An 18558-nucleotide genomic window follows, 5' to 3' on the forward strand; every position below is an offset into this window, starting at 1 on the left:
TTCAATTTGAGGTTTAGTGAATAAACCCCCAAATGTTACCATATGAGTAACAGAAAACAATCCTTATAAGTTGCTAGCACGCAGGGTATTAACACATGGATTTAACGAACATGCAATGAACAAAATGGACAGGTTTCAAGGATTCAAGGAATACAGAAAGTGAAAGTTACAAAAAAAAAAAAAAACAAGGACTCCCAGGAAATCGGTGAAATAAAACAAATGATTAATTTAATATTTATAAGAACAAAGTCCAGTCACTGAAATAACCAAAACAACATACTATGCCCACTGACACAGTAACAAAACCCACAATACAGGCAGCAGACAGGATCTGGGAGATAAAACCAGAACAGGACTGGCTCACAGCTTTACCTGGATGTTCAGAAGATCCTGTGCCCAATAGCACTGCCCAGACTGCCAGCAAGAGGAGCTGCAAGGGGCACCACCTGCACCCCATCACCACAGCAAGCAACAGCCACAACAGGAAACACCCAGTGCCACCTGAAAATTAAACTGCACACTCACAGCCACACTCCCTCCTCTAACTCTGCTCTCATATCTGTTGACCTGCCTTTAAGTAAAATGCGTATTTGTTTTTTTCATTGGCTAGGAGAGGTCATCATCAGTTGCTAAGAGCTTATTTGGAATTCTGCTGGGAAGGATTTACATGGTTCAGTTCCAGAAGGGGGCGTGGCTAATGTTTATATAAAGTATCAAAGTTTAGTAAATGTAAGTGTTGCTACGTTCTATTGGATACTTCTTACTTTATACTCCTTATTAGTCAGTTCTTACAGTGTCAAGGAATACAAATTGATGGTTTATTTTATATTTGTTGCAGTCATTCTAAACCAGGGGTTCCCAATTAATTTTTTCCTGTGGAACCCTTTGATACAGTGTACTAACGTTGTAGAACCCTGGAAAACTGATCCGTGGGGCTCTCCATCACCCCTCCCCACCGCCACCCCATACAGATACACACAGACACACATACATACAGACACACACACACACACATACATAGACATACACACAGACAGATATACAGACACATACATAGACACACAGACACATACATACAGACACACAGACACAGATACACATACATACAGACACACACACACAGAGACACACGCACAGACATAGACACACACAGGCACATACAGAGACACACATACACACATACACATACATACAGACACCTATACACATACACAGAGACAAACAAACACACACATACATACGCACAGATACATACAGACACATACATAGACACGCACACATACATACATACAGACACACATACATAGACACATAAATACAGAGACACACATACACACAGACAGACACATACACACACACACAGATAAATACAGACACATACATAGACACACACATACACACATACATACAGACACACATACACACACACACACATACAGACACATATACACACACATACAGACACACAGATACATACAGACACATACATAGACACACACAGACAGACACACATACATAGACACACACACAGATAAATACAGACACATACAGAGACACACAGAGACACATACACTAACACATGCAACATATTTGAGTCACATTCCTATTACCTACCTTTTAGGTGCAGGAGGGTGACTTCCCTGGGGTCCAGTGGCTCAGGTTGATGGGAGTCAGAGTTCCCACTCTGACTCCCTCTGCTACCTACCGCGCGGCTCCTGGTGGTTGCTGGGAGGAGTGACCGCGGCAGTCACTTCCTTCCAGTGCCTGACATCATCAGAGTGGGCCCGGTCGTGCAGTTACTGATATTCATTTCCATCGGGTGGCCCTAACAGCATGTGCCACCCAATGGGCCCGTTCACCTGTGGCCCCGGCAATTATACTGCGTGGCCGGGGCCAAAACACATGGTGGCGGGCATCCGGTCGCAGCGGTCGCAGGGGCTGGGCCCCCTGCGACCGCGGTATGTACGCCGCTATTTGTGTGTATTAATGGTGTGTGAGTGATGGGTGTGTTTGAGTGTTTGTATATAAATTTAGAGTTGGAGTTCAGGGGTGTCTTTGTATGTCATGTTTGTGTTTACAAGGGTGTGTTTGTATGGTGTGTTGGTGTTTGATTGCTGATATGTCTGCACATACACACAGTTATACATACATATTTACAAACAGAAACACACATAGAAACACACTGACACACACACACACACAGTCATATACACACTGACACATACAGGCACACACTGACACTGACTGACACACATATATACACACTGGCACATACACACAGATACCCACTGGCAGATACACACAGACACATACACACACTGGCCCATACACACAATCAGATACACACACAGATACACACTAGCACATACACACACAGATACACACACTCTGGCTCAAAGATATACACACACTCAAATACACACACTGGCACAAAGATATACACATTGGCACATACAAACACTGACAGGTACACTGATTAAGGACAATTGTAGATGTAGTCAAGGTAAGAGAAAGGGGTAGAAAGGGATGCACGCATCTCCCTGATTGTTCATAAGGTCTACTAGTTATAACTCAAAAGTCTGCAGTGTCTCTCCTGATAAGATGAGATGTAATAGGAAGTCTCTCTCTCCCTGTAAAACTATCTAGACTGGATAGGTACAGGATAGATCCAGAGAAACAAAGTATATTAAGTCATACTAAAACAAAGCCCTGATGAAGGTGCACTACACTGTGCAGTAATGCGCACGTCGGGCATAATGAAAAATGTTTTGCATCACTAATCTCACCAGTGCACTATCTCAACCACACGTTTATGTTTTAGTATTACTTAATATACTTTATTTCTCTAGATCTATCCTGTAAATATGTTTACAGTGTGCCTGTGTATTTGAGTGGACTCGTATTGTAACTCAGTTTTTTTAGACAGATTAGGAGATGTTATTATTATTATCATATTATTTATAGAGCGCCGTCAAATTCCGCAGCGCTTTACAATGGGTGGACGAACAGACATGTAGTTGTAACCAGACAAGTTGGACACACAGGAACAGAGGGGTTGAGGGCCCTGCTCAATGAGCTTACATGCTAGAGGGAGTGGGGTAAAATGACACAAAAGGTAAGGATAGTATTAGACTAGTGACAGTTGCAGAAGAGGAATCAGTTGGGAGCTATTAAGAGTTTAATTGATACGCTTTTATGAAGAAGTGTGTTTTTAATGATTTTTTGAAGGAGTGGAGACTGGGTGAGCATCTAACGGAGGAGGGAAGTGAGTTCCACAGGAACGGTGCAGCCCTCGAGAAGTCTTGAAGGCGAGCATCAGAGGTGGGAGTACGGACAGAAGATAGACGTAAGTCTTCAGCAGATTGTAAGGGCCTAGACGGGACATACTTGTGTATAAGGGAGGATAGATAGGTGGGAGCAGCATTATGTAGACATTTGAAAGCAAGAACCAGAATTTTAAATTGAGCTCTATATTTTATAGGAAACCAATGTAGGGACTGACAGAAGGGTGAGGAATGGGAGGTGCGGGCGGACAGGAAGATGAGCCTCGCCGCCGTATTCATTATGGACTGTAACGGCGCAAGTTGGGAGCACGTATGACCACTGAGAAGTGGATTACAGTAGTCAAAGCGAGAAAGTACAGTGGAATGGACCAACACCTTAGTCGCATCTGGCGTTAAGTAGGGGCGGATGCGCGCAATGTTTTTGAAATGGAAATGACAGGATTTGGTGATAGAGTGAACATGAGGCTTGAAGGAGAGGTCGGAGTCAAAGAGAACACCTAGGCAGCGAGCCTGCGTGGTGGAGCTGATGGTAGCACCATTGACTTGGAGGGAGACAGACAAAGGAGTAACAACACTTGAGGGAGGAAAGACCAGAATTTCAGTTTTGGTCAAGTTTAGTTTAAGGAAGTGGGCAGCCATCCAGTTAGAAACAGCAGAGAGGTAGTCAGAGACACTAGTCAAGAGGGACGGGGAGAAATCAGGAGAGGACAGGTAGATTTGCGTGTCATCTGCATAGAAATGATATTGGAAGCCAAAGGAGCTAATGAGTTTACCAAGGGAGGCAGTATAGATGGAGAACAGTAGGGGACCAAGGACTGAACATTGAGGGACACCAACAGAGAGGAGTTGGGGAGAAGAAGCAGAGCCAGAGAAAGAAACACTGAAAGAGCGCTGGGAGAGGTAGGAGGAGCACCAGGAGAGAGCACTATCTTGTAGACCGATATTGCTAAGGATGAGAAGGAGCTGTTGATGATTAACAGTGTCAAAAGCCGCAGACAGGTCAAGGAGAATTAGGATAGAGTAGTGACCACGAGATTTTGCAGCGAGTAGATCATTGGATACTTTGGTCAGTGCAGTTTCCACAGAGTGCTTAGCGCGTAAACCAGACTGAAGCGGGTCTAGCAGAGAGTTTGATTCGAGGAAGTCTGTCAATCTCGCATACACAATTCTTTCAAGGATCTTGGATGCAAAAGGCAGTAGCGAGATAGGACGATAGTTGGATGGGGAGTTAGGGTCAAGATTGGGCTTCTTTAGAATTGGGGTTACAGTTGCATGTTTGAAGGGCGATGGAAATATACCAGAGGAGAGAGAGATTGAGAATTTTAGTGAGAGGTGGAGAAAGAGAAGAAGACAGAGTACGGATGAGATGCGAGGGAATTGGATCTAGGGAGCAGGTGGTGGGGTGGGAGGCCTGGAGCAGAGCAGAAACCTCTTCCAATGTAGCGGGTGCGAATGAACATAGAACAGCAGAGGGAGTGATCTTAGGGGAAGTATTGCAAGGGGGAGGAGAAAGATGAGAGATCTCTTCTCTGATTGTAGAGATCTTGTCAGTGAAGTGAGTTGCAAAGTCTGAGGCAGTCAAGTTAGTAGGTGGAGGAGGTACAGCAGGGCAAGAAGAGAGTTAAATGTGTGAAATAGTCGTTTGGGTTTGCGGGAGAGTGTGGTTATGAGGGTATTGAAGTAATTAACTTTTGCAGAGATATATGGGGACATTAGTGTTATTTAGCAAATGGATATTCTTGGATGATGTCTTATTGACTAATATGTTTGGATGATTACCCCTTAATGTGTACACTATAATTTGTAGGATTCCTACTGGGTCATTTATATTAGTACTGTTTGGTGGTTTGGTCAGTTCGAATAAAGCCTTTTTATTTGTGCCATCCAGTGCTCGTTTAGTAGTATTACACCTCACACTCAGGATTGATTCAATTTCTTGTCACTGGTTATATAGCGCGGTGTCCCTTATGTAAACACCAAACAAAACGTGTCCATCAAAAAACAAAAAAGAAAGACTAACACCCGACGTGCGATTCGGCACTTAACATGCGCCTTCGCCTGGGGCAATTTTTTATGTTAATTGTTAATTTGTCAAACTATGTTTTAATTGTGGTTTTAAGCTTGTACATAACAATACCAGGCCAGCAAAATAAACCACAGTTTAAATATAGGAATATGACTTCAGGATAAGATCAGCACGTAATGCACAAGCAGCAATAACAGTTACTGAACAGATAACAGATAGCTTAAACCACAGCCCATCATAGATTCAGAATAATAGGGCTATGAATAATCAGAGTGAAAAAATCATGAGCATGATGAAGAAAGATAAAAAAAAAAATATAGGCAAAAGAATCATTTAGTGATAAAGAAATAAAAACAAAGCACATATCAGAGATATTATTGTTAATTGGAATAACGTGTGTACGTATTTGTTTATTAAATATTTATTTATTTAAATGTAGAGTTTCTTTTCTTATTGATGAATAATATGCTTTGAGAGTTTGAGGACTTCAGAGTAATGACATATATTTTTCCTATGAGATTATTATTATTATTTGCAAAGCACCAACAAGTTCCGTAGCGCTGTACAATGGGTGGACTAACAGACACGTATGGGTAACCAGACAAGTTTGACGCACAGGAACAGAGGGATTGAGGGCCTGGCTCAATAAGCTTAAATGCTAGAGGGGGTGGGGTATAGTGACACAAAAGGTAAGGGTAGGGTAGAAAGGTAGGTTGCTAGGATAGTATTCATTGAGGGCTTAGTGTTTTGTTTTGATGACTGTTTCAGGAAAGGAATCAGGGTGCTGGGAGGGAATGCTGTTCACAGTTTAATTGATATGCTTTCCTAAAAAAGTAAGTTTTCAAAGATTTTATGAAGAAGTGGAGATTGGGTGAGAGTCTAACAGAGAGGGGAAGGGCGTTCCATAGGAACGGTGCAGCCCTAGAAAAGTCTTTAATGTGAGCATCAGAGGTAGGAGTACAAACAGAGGTTAGATGTAGGTCTCCGGCAGAGCATAGGGGCGGGACATATATGTGTATTAGTGAGGATAAGTAGGTGGGAGCAGCATTGTGTAGAGATTTGTAAGCAGTTGTCAGGATCTTAAAGTGAGCCCTATATCTTACCGGAAGCCAATTGAGGGACTGACAAAGGGTGAGGCGTGGGAGGTGCGGGTGGGCAGGAAGATGAGCCTTGCCACTGCATTCATTATAGACTGTGTCAAATTGGGAATACGTAAGACCACTGAGAAGCATATTACAGCAGTCAAGACGAGAGAGGACAGCAGCATGAACAAGCAGCTTTGTGTTAAATAGGGTCGGATGCGGACAATGTTTTAGAGATGGAAGCGGCAGGTTTTGGTGATTCATTGGACATGAAGGGAAAAGGAGAGGTCGGAATCAAAGAGAACACCTAGTCAACGAGCCTTAGAGGTAGAGCAGATGGTAGCACCATTTACTTGGAGGGACACAGACAAGAGATAGCAACACTTGAGGGAGGGAAGACCAGAAGTTCTGTTTTAGACAGTTCCAGTTTAAGGAAATGAGCAGCCATCCAGTTGGAAATAGCAGAGAGGCAGCCAGAGACACGAGTCAAGAGGAGTGGTGAGAAATCAGGGGAGGACAGATAATTCTGCATAGAAATGATACTGGAAGCCGAAGGAGCTGATGAGTTTACCAAGGAAGACAGTATAGATTGAGAACAATAGGGGACCAAGGACAGACCCTTGGGGAACACCAACAGAGAGGGTTTGGGTAGAAGAGGCAGAGCCAGAGAAAGAAACACTAAATGAATACTGGGAGAGGTAGGAAGAGCACCAGGAGAGAGCGGTATCTCGTAGACCGAGGAGGATGAGAAGAAGCTGTTGATGATCAACAGTGTCAAAAGCAGCAAAAATGTCGAGGAGAATTAGGATGGGATCTAGCAGTGATAAGATCATTGTATACTTTGGTCACAGCTGTTTCAACAGAGTGACAAGCGCGGAATGCAGATTGAAGCGGGTCTAGCAGAGAGTTGGATTAGAGAAAGTTTGTCAATCTCGCATACACAACTCTCTCAAGGATCTGGCAATCAAACGGCAGTAGTGAGATAGGGCGGTAGTTGGACGGGGAATTAGGGTCAAGGATGGGTGTTTTCAGAATCAGGGTTACGGTTGCATGTTTGAAGAGTAGAGGAAAAGTACCAGAGGAGAGGGAGAGATTAAAAATTTTAGTGAGAGGCAGAGCAAGAGAATGAGACAAAGTGCGGATGAGATACGAGGGAATAGGGTCGAGGGAACAGATGGTGGGGAGGGAAGTACGGAGCAGAGCAGAAATCTCTTCTGCTGTAGCGGATGTAAATAAGCAAAGGACAGTTGAGGAATGTATTGAAATTTTGTTGCAGTTAACTACAACAAATTAAATGGGAAAATACATAATTAAATGTCATAATTAAATAAATTGCAATTATATAATTTGTATTTGACTTCTACATAGTTGTCAACTATCCTCTTTTTGCCAGGACAGTTCCATGCTTTGGGCTCCAGTTCCAGCAAAAATGTGTCCCACATTTCAATTGTAGAACTTTTGGTGGTGCAACAGCTGTGCTTGCCTCAAGACCAACTGTCATGTGAGGTCCCATCTCTAATCAACACATGTGTGTGTATCTCTTTGAATGAATCTGTGTGTGTGTCAGTGTGCGTGTGAGTGTCTACTTGCTACAAAGTGGTCCTGGATTTATTTTTAAATGGGGCAACTATGCTTGTACTCCTGTGGCTATATATGTAACTGAATAATACATTGTCTTTATCAGATAAGTTTTCTGTTTACACAATTCAGTTTATTGTCACATTTACTGCTGTTTCTGCAGAGAGCACTATAAGGTTTATTACTGTGGATAAGATCATGAGACGTACGATAGAGGAACAAACAGATTTTGACATGAAGTATCTATCAAAAAATAAATAAAAAAACACCATTAAATTATATTGACCCAGTGAAAAACTGTATGTGCTTAATAAGTAAAAACTTTATGTGCTTAATAAGTAAATCAGAAACTCCAAACTGCAAATATAAACAGAACATTTGATTTTAAGTGACTGATAAGGCTTTTCCAAAAACCTGTGCATGTGTGAGCACTCACTATGTGTTTGTACCACTGCCTTGGAGGAACACTATATCACTGTTTCTATGATGCCTCACTACACATAACTAGCTCAGAATCACAGATCCTGGTAAGATCTGCATTCTGAGAGCACTTTTAATGGCTGTCATACAAAGTATGGCACCACCACGTAGACTAAGAAGTATGGAATGTTAAACAGAAGAACCATGAATTCTGTACACATAACAAAACTAAAGAGATAACATTTGTAGCACACGATGCTTTATTTTGGGGGCTGAGGTCCTACAGCAGGTCTCCCAACCATCCCAATGTCCCTCTGAACCCTAAAAGCGTAGCAATAGCACATTATATGCATTAAAGTGCGATAGGTGCACTTGAGCTAGGACTATGCAGAGAGCACTGAAACAGCTGGATGATTGGCAGGCAGCATGCAGGGTCGGGATGGGGATACAAAGCCGCCCTGTAAAAAAAATCTATGCCAGACCCATAAGCTATTGTGATAAACAATATAACAAAGTGGGGGGTGCAACATACAGATAAGAAATACAGAATATATATACTTAGTAGTATATACTACTAAGTATATATATTCTGTATTTCTTATCTGTATGTTGCACCCCCCACTTTGTTATATTGTGTTATCACTGTTTGGTAGTGTCTTTGAGTGATTTTTAGACTCTGGGGGTAGTTGCCACTTTGTTTACAGCGCCAATCCACCTGTACTTATTCCTTACTTTTAGGGGGAATTTTGTTTGTTTGTTTCCATAAGCTATTGTGCCATGTATTGTGTGTATTAATATTGTAAAGCGCTACAGAATCTGTTGGCGCTATATAAATGGCAATAATTATAATAATAAATAAAAAAAATCTATGCCAGACCCATAAGCTATTGTGCCATGTATTGTGTGTACTAATATTGTAAAGCGCTACAGAATCTGTTGGCGCTATATAAATGGCAATAATTATAATAATAATAATTGTATATATATATATATGTAGTTGTGGTAGGGGTTTGTCCGACCTATAAATTCACAGGCCTCCCCTTCCTCTGGGCCGAGACTTCCTGGTTCAGTACAGAACCATCTACTTCCAGTTCAAAGGTCATCAACACAAACTGCATGAACTCCAAACAAACAAACAAGCTGGTCTTGGCCTAGTGTGGCCCATGCAAGTATTCATTTGACCTAATTTGAGCAAAAAACAGCCCTCCTTCGGAGCTCATGGGGCACTGCCACATCCTGTTGCTGTTTTTCAGCAAAACCGTAAGTTTTTTTTCGCTTTGGTCCTCGTAGGGCCACGCTATCACTGACATTCCATACGTATTCAGCCAACATTTGGTCTTTCACTAACTAGGGTTGGATTAGCATTTCAGTCCGTATTCCTTACTCATTCGGATATGGCGAATTTCACTACTAACGCAAACACGGCTTATTTCAATCACAGCATCACAGTGATACCTACTTTCGGTTCATGCATTCTGCTTACTGTATTCGAACATATCCTATTTTATAATATGCAATTCAGTTAGTCACCCTACGTTCTTTTGTATAATAAATGCTCAGCCTGGGGGTCTCTTTAGGGGATGGAAGTCTGTCAATTGCTACTCAAACTCAGCAATATGCAAAATTACTTGGCTGGCAGCAACACAGCAATTTTGCCTTGTCTTCATACACATACAAGCTGGTCATAACATAACAGCTGAAGCATTGTCTCAATCCCAAATTTGAGGTATTCCTCCAAACATTCCATGGCTGCTAAACCACATACTAAAACTCCTACATTTCATGATCTCATTCTGGATTAGCTCATCTCATGGTCATGGTAGATTGCCGGCACACGCGGCTCTCTCTGCCTATACCAGCCATTTATATGCCAGAACTCTGGCCATTTTAATAAGTTCACTTTGGAATATTGAATCATCATTCCGTACTCCATCGATACCATGGTGACATTTAAATAGCCTACAAACTCTTAAACTTATACCCACCTGCAGACATATACCTACATACTATCAACAATAAATGGTGCCTGGTCAACATACTAGACCAATTTGTCCTACACTCAAAGGATTACACAGGCATGCGCTCTCTTTTAAGGTTACACGTTAACCATTCACTACATCAAATTCATCCTGTACGTCAGGACACAATTCATAAAACTCTGATACGACCCTTCATCATATTCAGGTCATTCTTTTAGAATAAGCACTGCTTCTGCAGCCTCTAGTAAACATCCCAGCGCACATCATAAACTGGGACATTGGAATTGTCTGCATACACCAGATATCCCTCAAACGTAAAGGGAACTGAGGCAGACATTTAAAGTACTGGTTATGTAATGTCAACACGTATTAAGGATTAAACTGTTAAACTTTTTGCCCTCTTTTACAGGCCTACCCGAACGTCGGTTTCGGCACACCACAACCGACTTGTTCCACCACTACTATAACTCGGCTTATTGTACTCGACTACAAATGGAACGGCGAGCCTGTAGTTGTGGGAGGGGTTTGTCCGGCCTATAAATTCACAGGCCTCCCCTTCCTCTGGGCCGAGACATCCTGGTTCAGCCCACCCACCGCTCCCTTTATTAAGCATTCACTTAGTGGGCCCTCTTTTACAGGCCTACCTGAACGTCGGTTTCAGCACACCACAACCGACTTGTACCACCACTACTATAACTCGGCTTATTGTCCCCGACTACAAATATATTACATAGTTACATAGTTACATAGTTAGATAGCTGAAAAGAGACTTGCGTCCATCAAGTTCAGCCTTCCTCACACCTGTTTTTTGCTGTTGATCCAAAAGGCAAAAAAAAACAAAAAACTTAGTTTGAAGCACAATTTTGCAACAAGCTAGGACAAAAAATTCCTTCTTGACCCCAGAATGGCAGTCAGATTTATCCTTGAATCAAGCAGTTATTACCCTACATTGAAAGATTATATCCTTGAATATTCTGTCTTTGCAAGTATGCATCTAGTAGCTGTTTGAACATCTGTATGGACTCTGATAAAACCACTTCTTCAGGCAGAGAATTCCACATCCTGATTGTTCTTACAGTAAAAAAAACCTTTCCTTTGCCTTAGACGAAATCTTCTTTCTTCCAGTCTAAATGCATGGCCTCGTGTCCTATGTAAAGTCCGGTTTGTGAATAGATTTCCACACAATGGTTTGTATTGGCCCCGAATATATTTGTATAATGTTATCATATCCCCTCTCAGGCGACGTTTTTCTAAACTAAATAGGTTTAAATTTGTTAACCTTTCTTCATAGCTGATATGTTCCATATATATAATAATACACACACACTGAAAGGACCAATATTTTGACTTGGAAAAGGAAATATACAAATAATATGTAAGGCTATGTCTTGCCACCCCAGATGATAAATATACAAATATATATATATATATTGTGTGTGCTTATATATTACTCAATTGGTCCTTTTAGAGTAAAACATTTCATTATACAGTAAGCATACCCACATGAAGACACAGACAAACTCACTGACACAAGCTCATTGATGCACAGGGTCACAGACAGACAATCTCATTGACATAGATACGCTCACTGACATAAAAACAATCTCCACACAAGGGGGGGAGGGGAAAGAGGACACTACGACACACACCTACACAGTACAGACTAGCCGGCTACCCAAGATTAAGGCCACCGAACTCCAGGGCAGCAGCTGCCGAATCCGCCATCACCAATGCTCACACCACTCCACCCACCCCCTATCCACCGGCCTGTGCCACACCCGCGTTTCCCCAATCCTCCCAGCCCCTGCGGAGCCACTCGCCTTGACAAGAAGAGCACAGTTGCTTTCGGCACACTCCCAGGAGGGGGGATCATACCGACAGGGAGTCGCGTGGACACTACCTCTGTATCAGAGTTCCACAGGCGGGAAGGAGGAGGTGATGGGAGCATATAGACTACCTGAGGCGGAAATCCGGAAAGCAGAGATGACAAGCTGGCAGAGCAGATGCCAGGTTTAGTCGGGAAGCGAACCACGGAGTCGGGGGTCCGAGCAATACTATAAGTACTGACTGGCCCCGCACAACCCCCTGCGGACCCGCAGACCAAACAGTTTAGGGAAGTTGAATACTCGTTAATTGTATTACACTAGATGGCATAAGCAGAGCTCTGAAAGCATATACACGCGGATAACACAATTACGTTTCCGTGTAAGTAATTACCTCCAGAAAGGCATGATAGGTAGCTGGAGACTGACTGTGAAAAGCTAGTAAAAATCAGGTCAAGCAAAAACAGAAAGCTCTGTGTTATGCATGTCTCCTGCCAAAGCTTTAAAAGGCGAACTAAAACTGTATGTTTTTACGGTCTGTTGAGAGATCTGCGCATTTCGATTTGTCTGATAATATGCACCAAATCAGAAACCTGCATGTTTCACCATACTAACCTCACGCATTTCACGCAGATGCCAGGTATAGTCGGGAAGCGACCCACGGAGTCGGGGGTCCGAGCAATACTATAAGTGCTGACTGGCCCCGCACAACCCCCTGCGGACCCGCAGACCAAACAGTTTAGGGAAGTTGAATACTCGTTAATTGTATTACACTAGATGGCATAAGCAGAGCTCTGAAAGCATATACACGCGGATAACACAATTACGTTTCCGTGTAAGTAATTACCTCCAGAAAGGCATGATAGGTAGCTGGAGACTGACTGTGAAAAGCTAGTAAAAATCAGGTCAAGCAAAAACAGAAAGCTCTGTGTTATGCATGTCTCCTGCCAAACCTTTAAAAGGCGAACTAAAAATTTATGATTTTGAGAGATCTGCGCATTTCGATTTGTCTGATAATATGTACCAAATCAGAAACCTGCATGTTTCACCATACTAACCTCACGCATTTCTTTCTTTCTGTAATGTTATAAAACTCTTTAATAAAACAGAAATTTACCTAAAAACACAAGCTCACTAATGCACACAATAGGCTCACTGACAGACAATCTCACTGACACACACAGACAAGCTTATTGGTACACAAACAAATGTAGTACAGACAAACTCTGGCATGCACAAGCTTACTATAGACAGGCTCACTGAAACACACACACATGCTTCCAACAGACAAGCCCACTGAAACACACATGCTCACTACAGACAAGCTCACTTACACATACAAGCTCACTCACCAGCAGCCACACACATTCAAGCTCACTCACTAGCAGTCACACACACACAGACACACAACTCACTCACTAGCAGCCGTACACACAACCACACAAGTTCACTCACTGGCAGCCACACACATACACACACACAAAACTCACTCACTAGTAAGAACACACACACATTCACTACCTATCAGGCACATACAAGTTCACTCACTATCAGGCACACACACATACCAGTTCACTCAGTATCAGGCACACACACATACCAGTTCACTCACTATCAGACACACACACACACACACACGGTCACTTACGTTAGGGCACACAGACACAAGTTCACTCACTAGTGTGTGCGTGCCTGCTACTGAGTGAGCTTGTGTGTGTGTGTGCCTGATTGTGAGTGACCTTGTGTGTGTGTCTGATAGTGAATAAACTGGTGTGTGTGTGCCTGACAGTGAGTGAACTTGTGTGTGCTTGATTGGGAGTGAACGTGTGCATGTGGCTGCTAGTGAGTGAGTTGTGTGTGTGTATGTGGCTGCCAGTGAGTGAGTTGTGTATGTGTATGTGGCTGATAATGAGTGAGGTGTGTGTGACTGCTAGTGAGTGAGTTGTGTGTGTGTGTGGCTGCTAGTATGTGCGCATGTGTGTGTGGCTGCTAGTGAGTGAGCTTGTGTGTGTGGCTGCTAGTGAGTGAGTGTGTGTGTGGCTGCTAGTGAGTGAGCTTGTGTGTGTGTGTGCCTGCTAGTGAGTGAGCTCGTGGGTGTCTGCTCCTGAGTGAGCTTGTGTGTGGCTGCTAGTGAGTGAGCTTGTGGTTGTGTGTGTGTCAGTGAGCTTGTCTGTAGTGATCATGTGTTTGTTAGCTTGTCTGTAGTGAACATGTGTGGGTCAGTGTGCTCGTCTGTAGTGAGCATGTGGGTGTCAATAAACATGTGTGTGTGACAGTGAGCCTGTCTGTAGTTATATAGTAACAGTATGTGCAAAGTATATCTATTTAAATACGCAACCTCTTATATTTTTATTTATTTATATGTTTTATAAAACTAAAGCTTGTATTTATCAGAGAGTAAATGTCTCAGACACTGTAACAACACCACAAACCATGACATATATTAAACTGTTTCTTTAAGCTGCTACTGTTAAAATTATTTTTTGTCTGACGCGTATTACATGTATTATTTGTATGGTGAGATTTATATCTATCTATCTATCTATCTATATATATATTTTTTTTTAACAAATTAAATCAAAATTAAATAAACCAAACATGTGTTTTATCAACAATAAACATGTTCTAAATCATGTTGCTCTTTGCTGAAACAAAACGTTTATTTGAAAACGGACACCATTTAAATTATTTTTTTAAAATAATTATTTTTATTGAGGCAAATGATTCACATCATACAGAAAAAAAGAGATAGGAGTTATGGAATAGGTATACATAATTCTAACAGCATTAACAATATACTCCTAAGCAGAGCAGCCCCATTTTTTATTCTTTTTTAAAGTAATAGGACCGGAACATCAGTTTGACCATATTTTGGTGTACAAGAGTAGGTATTGATATGAGCTTGGTAAACTGACAGTGTCTAGTTGTCTGGAATGTAAGAAGGCACTGTTGGTCAGAGACATGTAAGGCTAGTGTAGGTTGTGGGTCAAGTGGAAACATTAATAGTTTACAAAATTGCTTAGAGTAATAAGGCTAGAAATGCCCAACTAGTCACGACCTAAAGCACAGAGTTTCTAAAACTGAGGGCTTCCCAGACATAGGGTTGTAGTGCCACTGGGCCTCCTGGCAGTGATGTATTTAGTATCTGTGCTGCCCTAGGCATGATGGAACTCGGGCACCCCCTAATTTACATTTGCCCCACCCCTTCCTGTCAATGCTACACCTCTTCCTGTTAAATGACTAACACACACTTTGACTGACAGACACACTCACAGATACACAGACATACACATACTGATTTGACACAATCACTGACTCACTGTCATACACACAATCACTCAGATACACACTGACAAACATACACACACAATCACTCACATACACACTGACAGACATACACACACTGACAGCCAGACATACACGCTGACATACACAAACTGACAGCCAGACACACACTGATATACACACACTGACAGCCAGACACACACAATCACTCAGATACACACTGACAGACATACACACTGACAGCCAGACATACACACTGACATACACACACTGACAGACATACATACACTGACAGACATACACACACAATCAATCACTCAGACACACACTGACAGAGATACACATACTGACAGTCAGACATACACGCTGACATACACACACTGACATACACACACTGACAGCCAGACATACACACTGACATACACACACTGACAGACATACATACACTGACAGACATACACACACAATCAATCACTCAGACACACACTGACAGACATACACACACTGACAGCCAGACATACACGCTGACATACACACACTGACATACACACACTGACAGCCAGACACACACTGATATACACACACTGACAGCCAGACACACACAATCACTCAGATACACACTGACAGACATACACATTGACAGCCAGACATACACACTGACATACACACACTGACAGACATACATACACTGACAGACATACACACACAATCAATCACTCAGACACACACTGACAGAGATACACATACTGACAGCCAGACACATACAATCACTCAGACACACACTGACAGACATACACACACTGACAGCCAGACACACACAATCACTTAGACACACACTGACAGCCAGACACACACAATCACTCAGGCACACACAATTAAGCAGGCACGCACTGACAGACATACTGTCACGATTCTCGGAACCAAACACACTAACAGGTCACAGAGAGGAAGGGTGCTATACCGGTCCTTAGAGTGGCCGGGCTAAACACACTAAGAATGGTCAGGAGACAAGCCAAGTAAAGGGTGCCAGAAAACGGGAGAACGAGAAACAAGCCGAGGTCAAAGGAGAGGAGAAGACAGGATAATCGGAATAATGAGCAAAACAACAGGGGGGACCTATAAGGTATTTATAATGCATAAATTCAATTTTAATCACCGGGTTGGAGAAACCCTTTAATTTTCCAAATAAGCATTAGAGAAGAGACTAATTATCACATGTTCACTTGTCAATGCTTAGCTCTTTTTGTCCATTTTTGGTGGCTTGAGAACCTACTGCAAAATGTAGACCAAACTAATAGAGTTGAACAAAAATCCCATTGCCTTTAAATATGTAACAATCACAAACACAATTGCACAGTTGGAATCATTTCTTTCAAATGTATTTAATGTAAAGTTCTTCAATTTACAAACAAAAAAAATCTTAAAACAACAATTTGATTAACATAAGGTCCAGCCTTTGGTCAAAACAAATATTTACTACAAAAAGGAACAAATGTCACATAATTAAAATGCATCAATTTTTCTCCTTTGAGAAATCAGTACAAAATAACTGAAAAACAGTAGCACAGTAACAGTGTAATCTCAGAGGGGAATGCATTACAAATACAAACAAAATAGTGATGCATAATTGCCTCTTCTTTTAGCCTTTCATATTTTCATACGTTTTCAGAAGTAGTTTTTTTTTTTTTTTTTTTTTTTGCTTTTATCCTGGGCTCAGAAACGCTAAAAGCTGTAAGTATGCAAATACTGCAAAATTATTTTAGTATAGAAAATGTTTTTAAAATGTATGGGAACATATTTTTTAACAGAATGAGAAACTGTCTTCAAACACTTTTAAAAAAAAAACTTTGATACATAAATTGCATAATATCGCACCGGTATCGTGACTGGTAGCAAAACATTTTTAAAGAACTAGACAAAAGATCTAAATTACTTTGTTTTGTATGTAAGTGACTTCTAGATGTTTCCTGTTGATTAAAAAGTCATGTAAAATAGATTTTGACTTCCCAGTGCATATATAGATCTGTAAAATAAGTAAAATAAATCTGGAGGTTTATTTTTTTTTACTTCTTTGTTACGAATCTTGTTTTTTCAGTTTGTCCTTGTTTACTGAATTTTATATTTAATTGTCTGTCTCAAATATTGCAAAAAACTGGATGATGACCCAATACAATATCTCTGAATAAATTACATTTCTGTAAATCTACATAAATCATTTTTAAGTATACCTTAACAGCAATATATAGCAATCGATATGTCATCCTAAGTGCTAGTCTTGCCTTCCACATTCCAAATAAACGCTATACCATGACTGAAAGAAGTCAAAAAAAATTGCTACTGATGGTGTTAATATAAGGTTCATGTTTTTTAGTTTTTTTTTGCTCCTTTAATTACCAATTGCACATATTAAATGGAAAAAGAAAACTATATTTTGCAAAACATTTGCAAGTTTAGTTTGGCAGGTTTGATGAAGCTCAGAATTTTAGAAAATTTAATATAAATATCAAGTTGTGTTTAAAATAGCTGATTTCAGCTTTTGTCTCTGTTTTGTTATTTTAAGCCTCAGTTTTGCCATTTTAATTTAATTCACTAAAATATGGAATTTAGGCGATAATCTTACATGATAGGCTGAAATCTTAGTACAATCACATCATTTAATATTATAGAGTGGGGTAGGCAACTTTGGGCACCATACCTGTTGTGGACTTCACTTCTCATAATGCCCTTACAGCCATAATTCTGGCAAAGCATGAAGGCATATATGGTCCACAACAACTGGAGTGTCAAAGGTTGCCTAACCCTGTCCTAGAGCACAGGTAGGCACCCTTTGGTACTCCAGGTGTTGTGAATTACATCTCCCATAATGCTGGCAAAGCATCAGAGGAGATGTAGTCCAAAACATCTGGAGTGACGAAGGAACGTCAGATATAGAATTTCTATTGCACATATTCTGCATGAACCCTTTGTGTATCACAGGGGTGGGCAGTAAAATACATTGCTATAGATTTACAGCAGACAGCTGCCTGATGTAAGCAGCCTTTGGTAGTCTCTGTTGACTGACTGAGCTGATGGGATTTGTAC

Source organism: Pelobates fuscus, chromosome 8 (genome assembly GCF_036172605.1).
Source record: "Pelobates fuscus isolate aPelFus1 chromosome 8, aPelFus1.pri, whole genome shotgun sequence".
Classification (NCBI taxonomy): domain Eukaryota; kingdom Metazoa; phylum Chordata; class Amphibia; order Anura; family Pelobatidae; genus Pelobates; species Pelobates fuscus.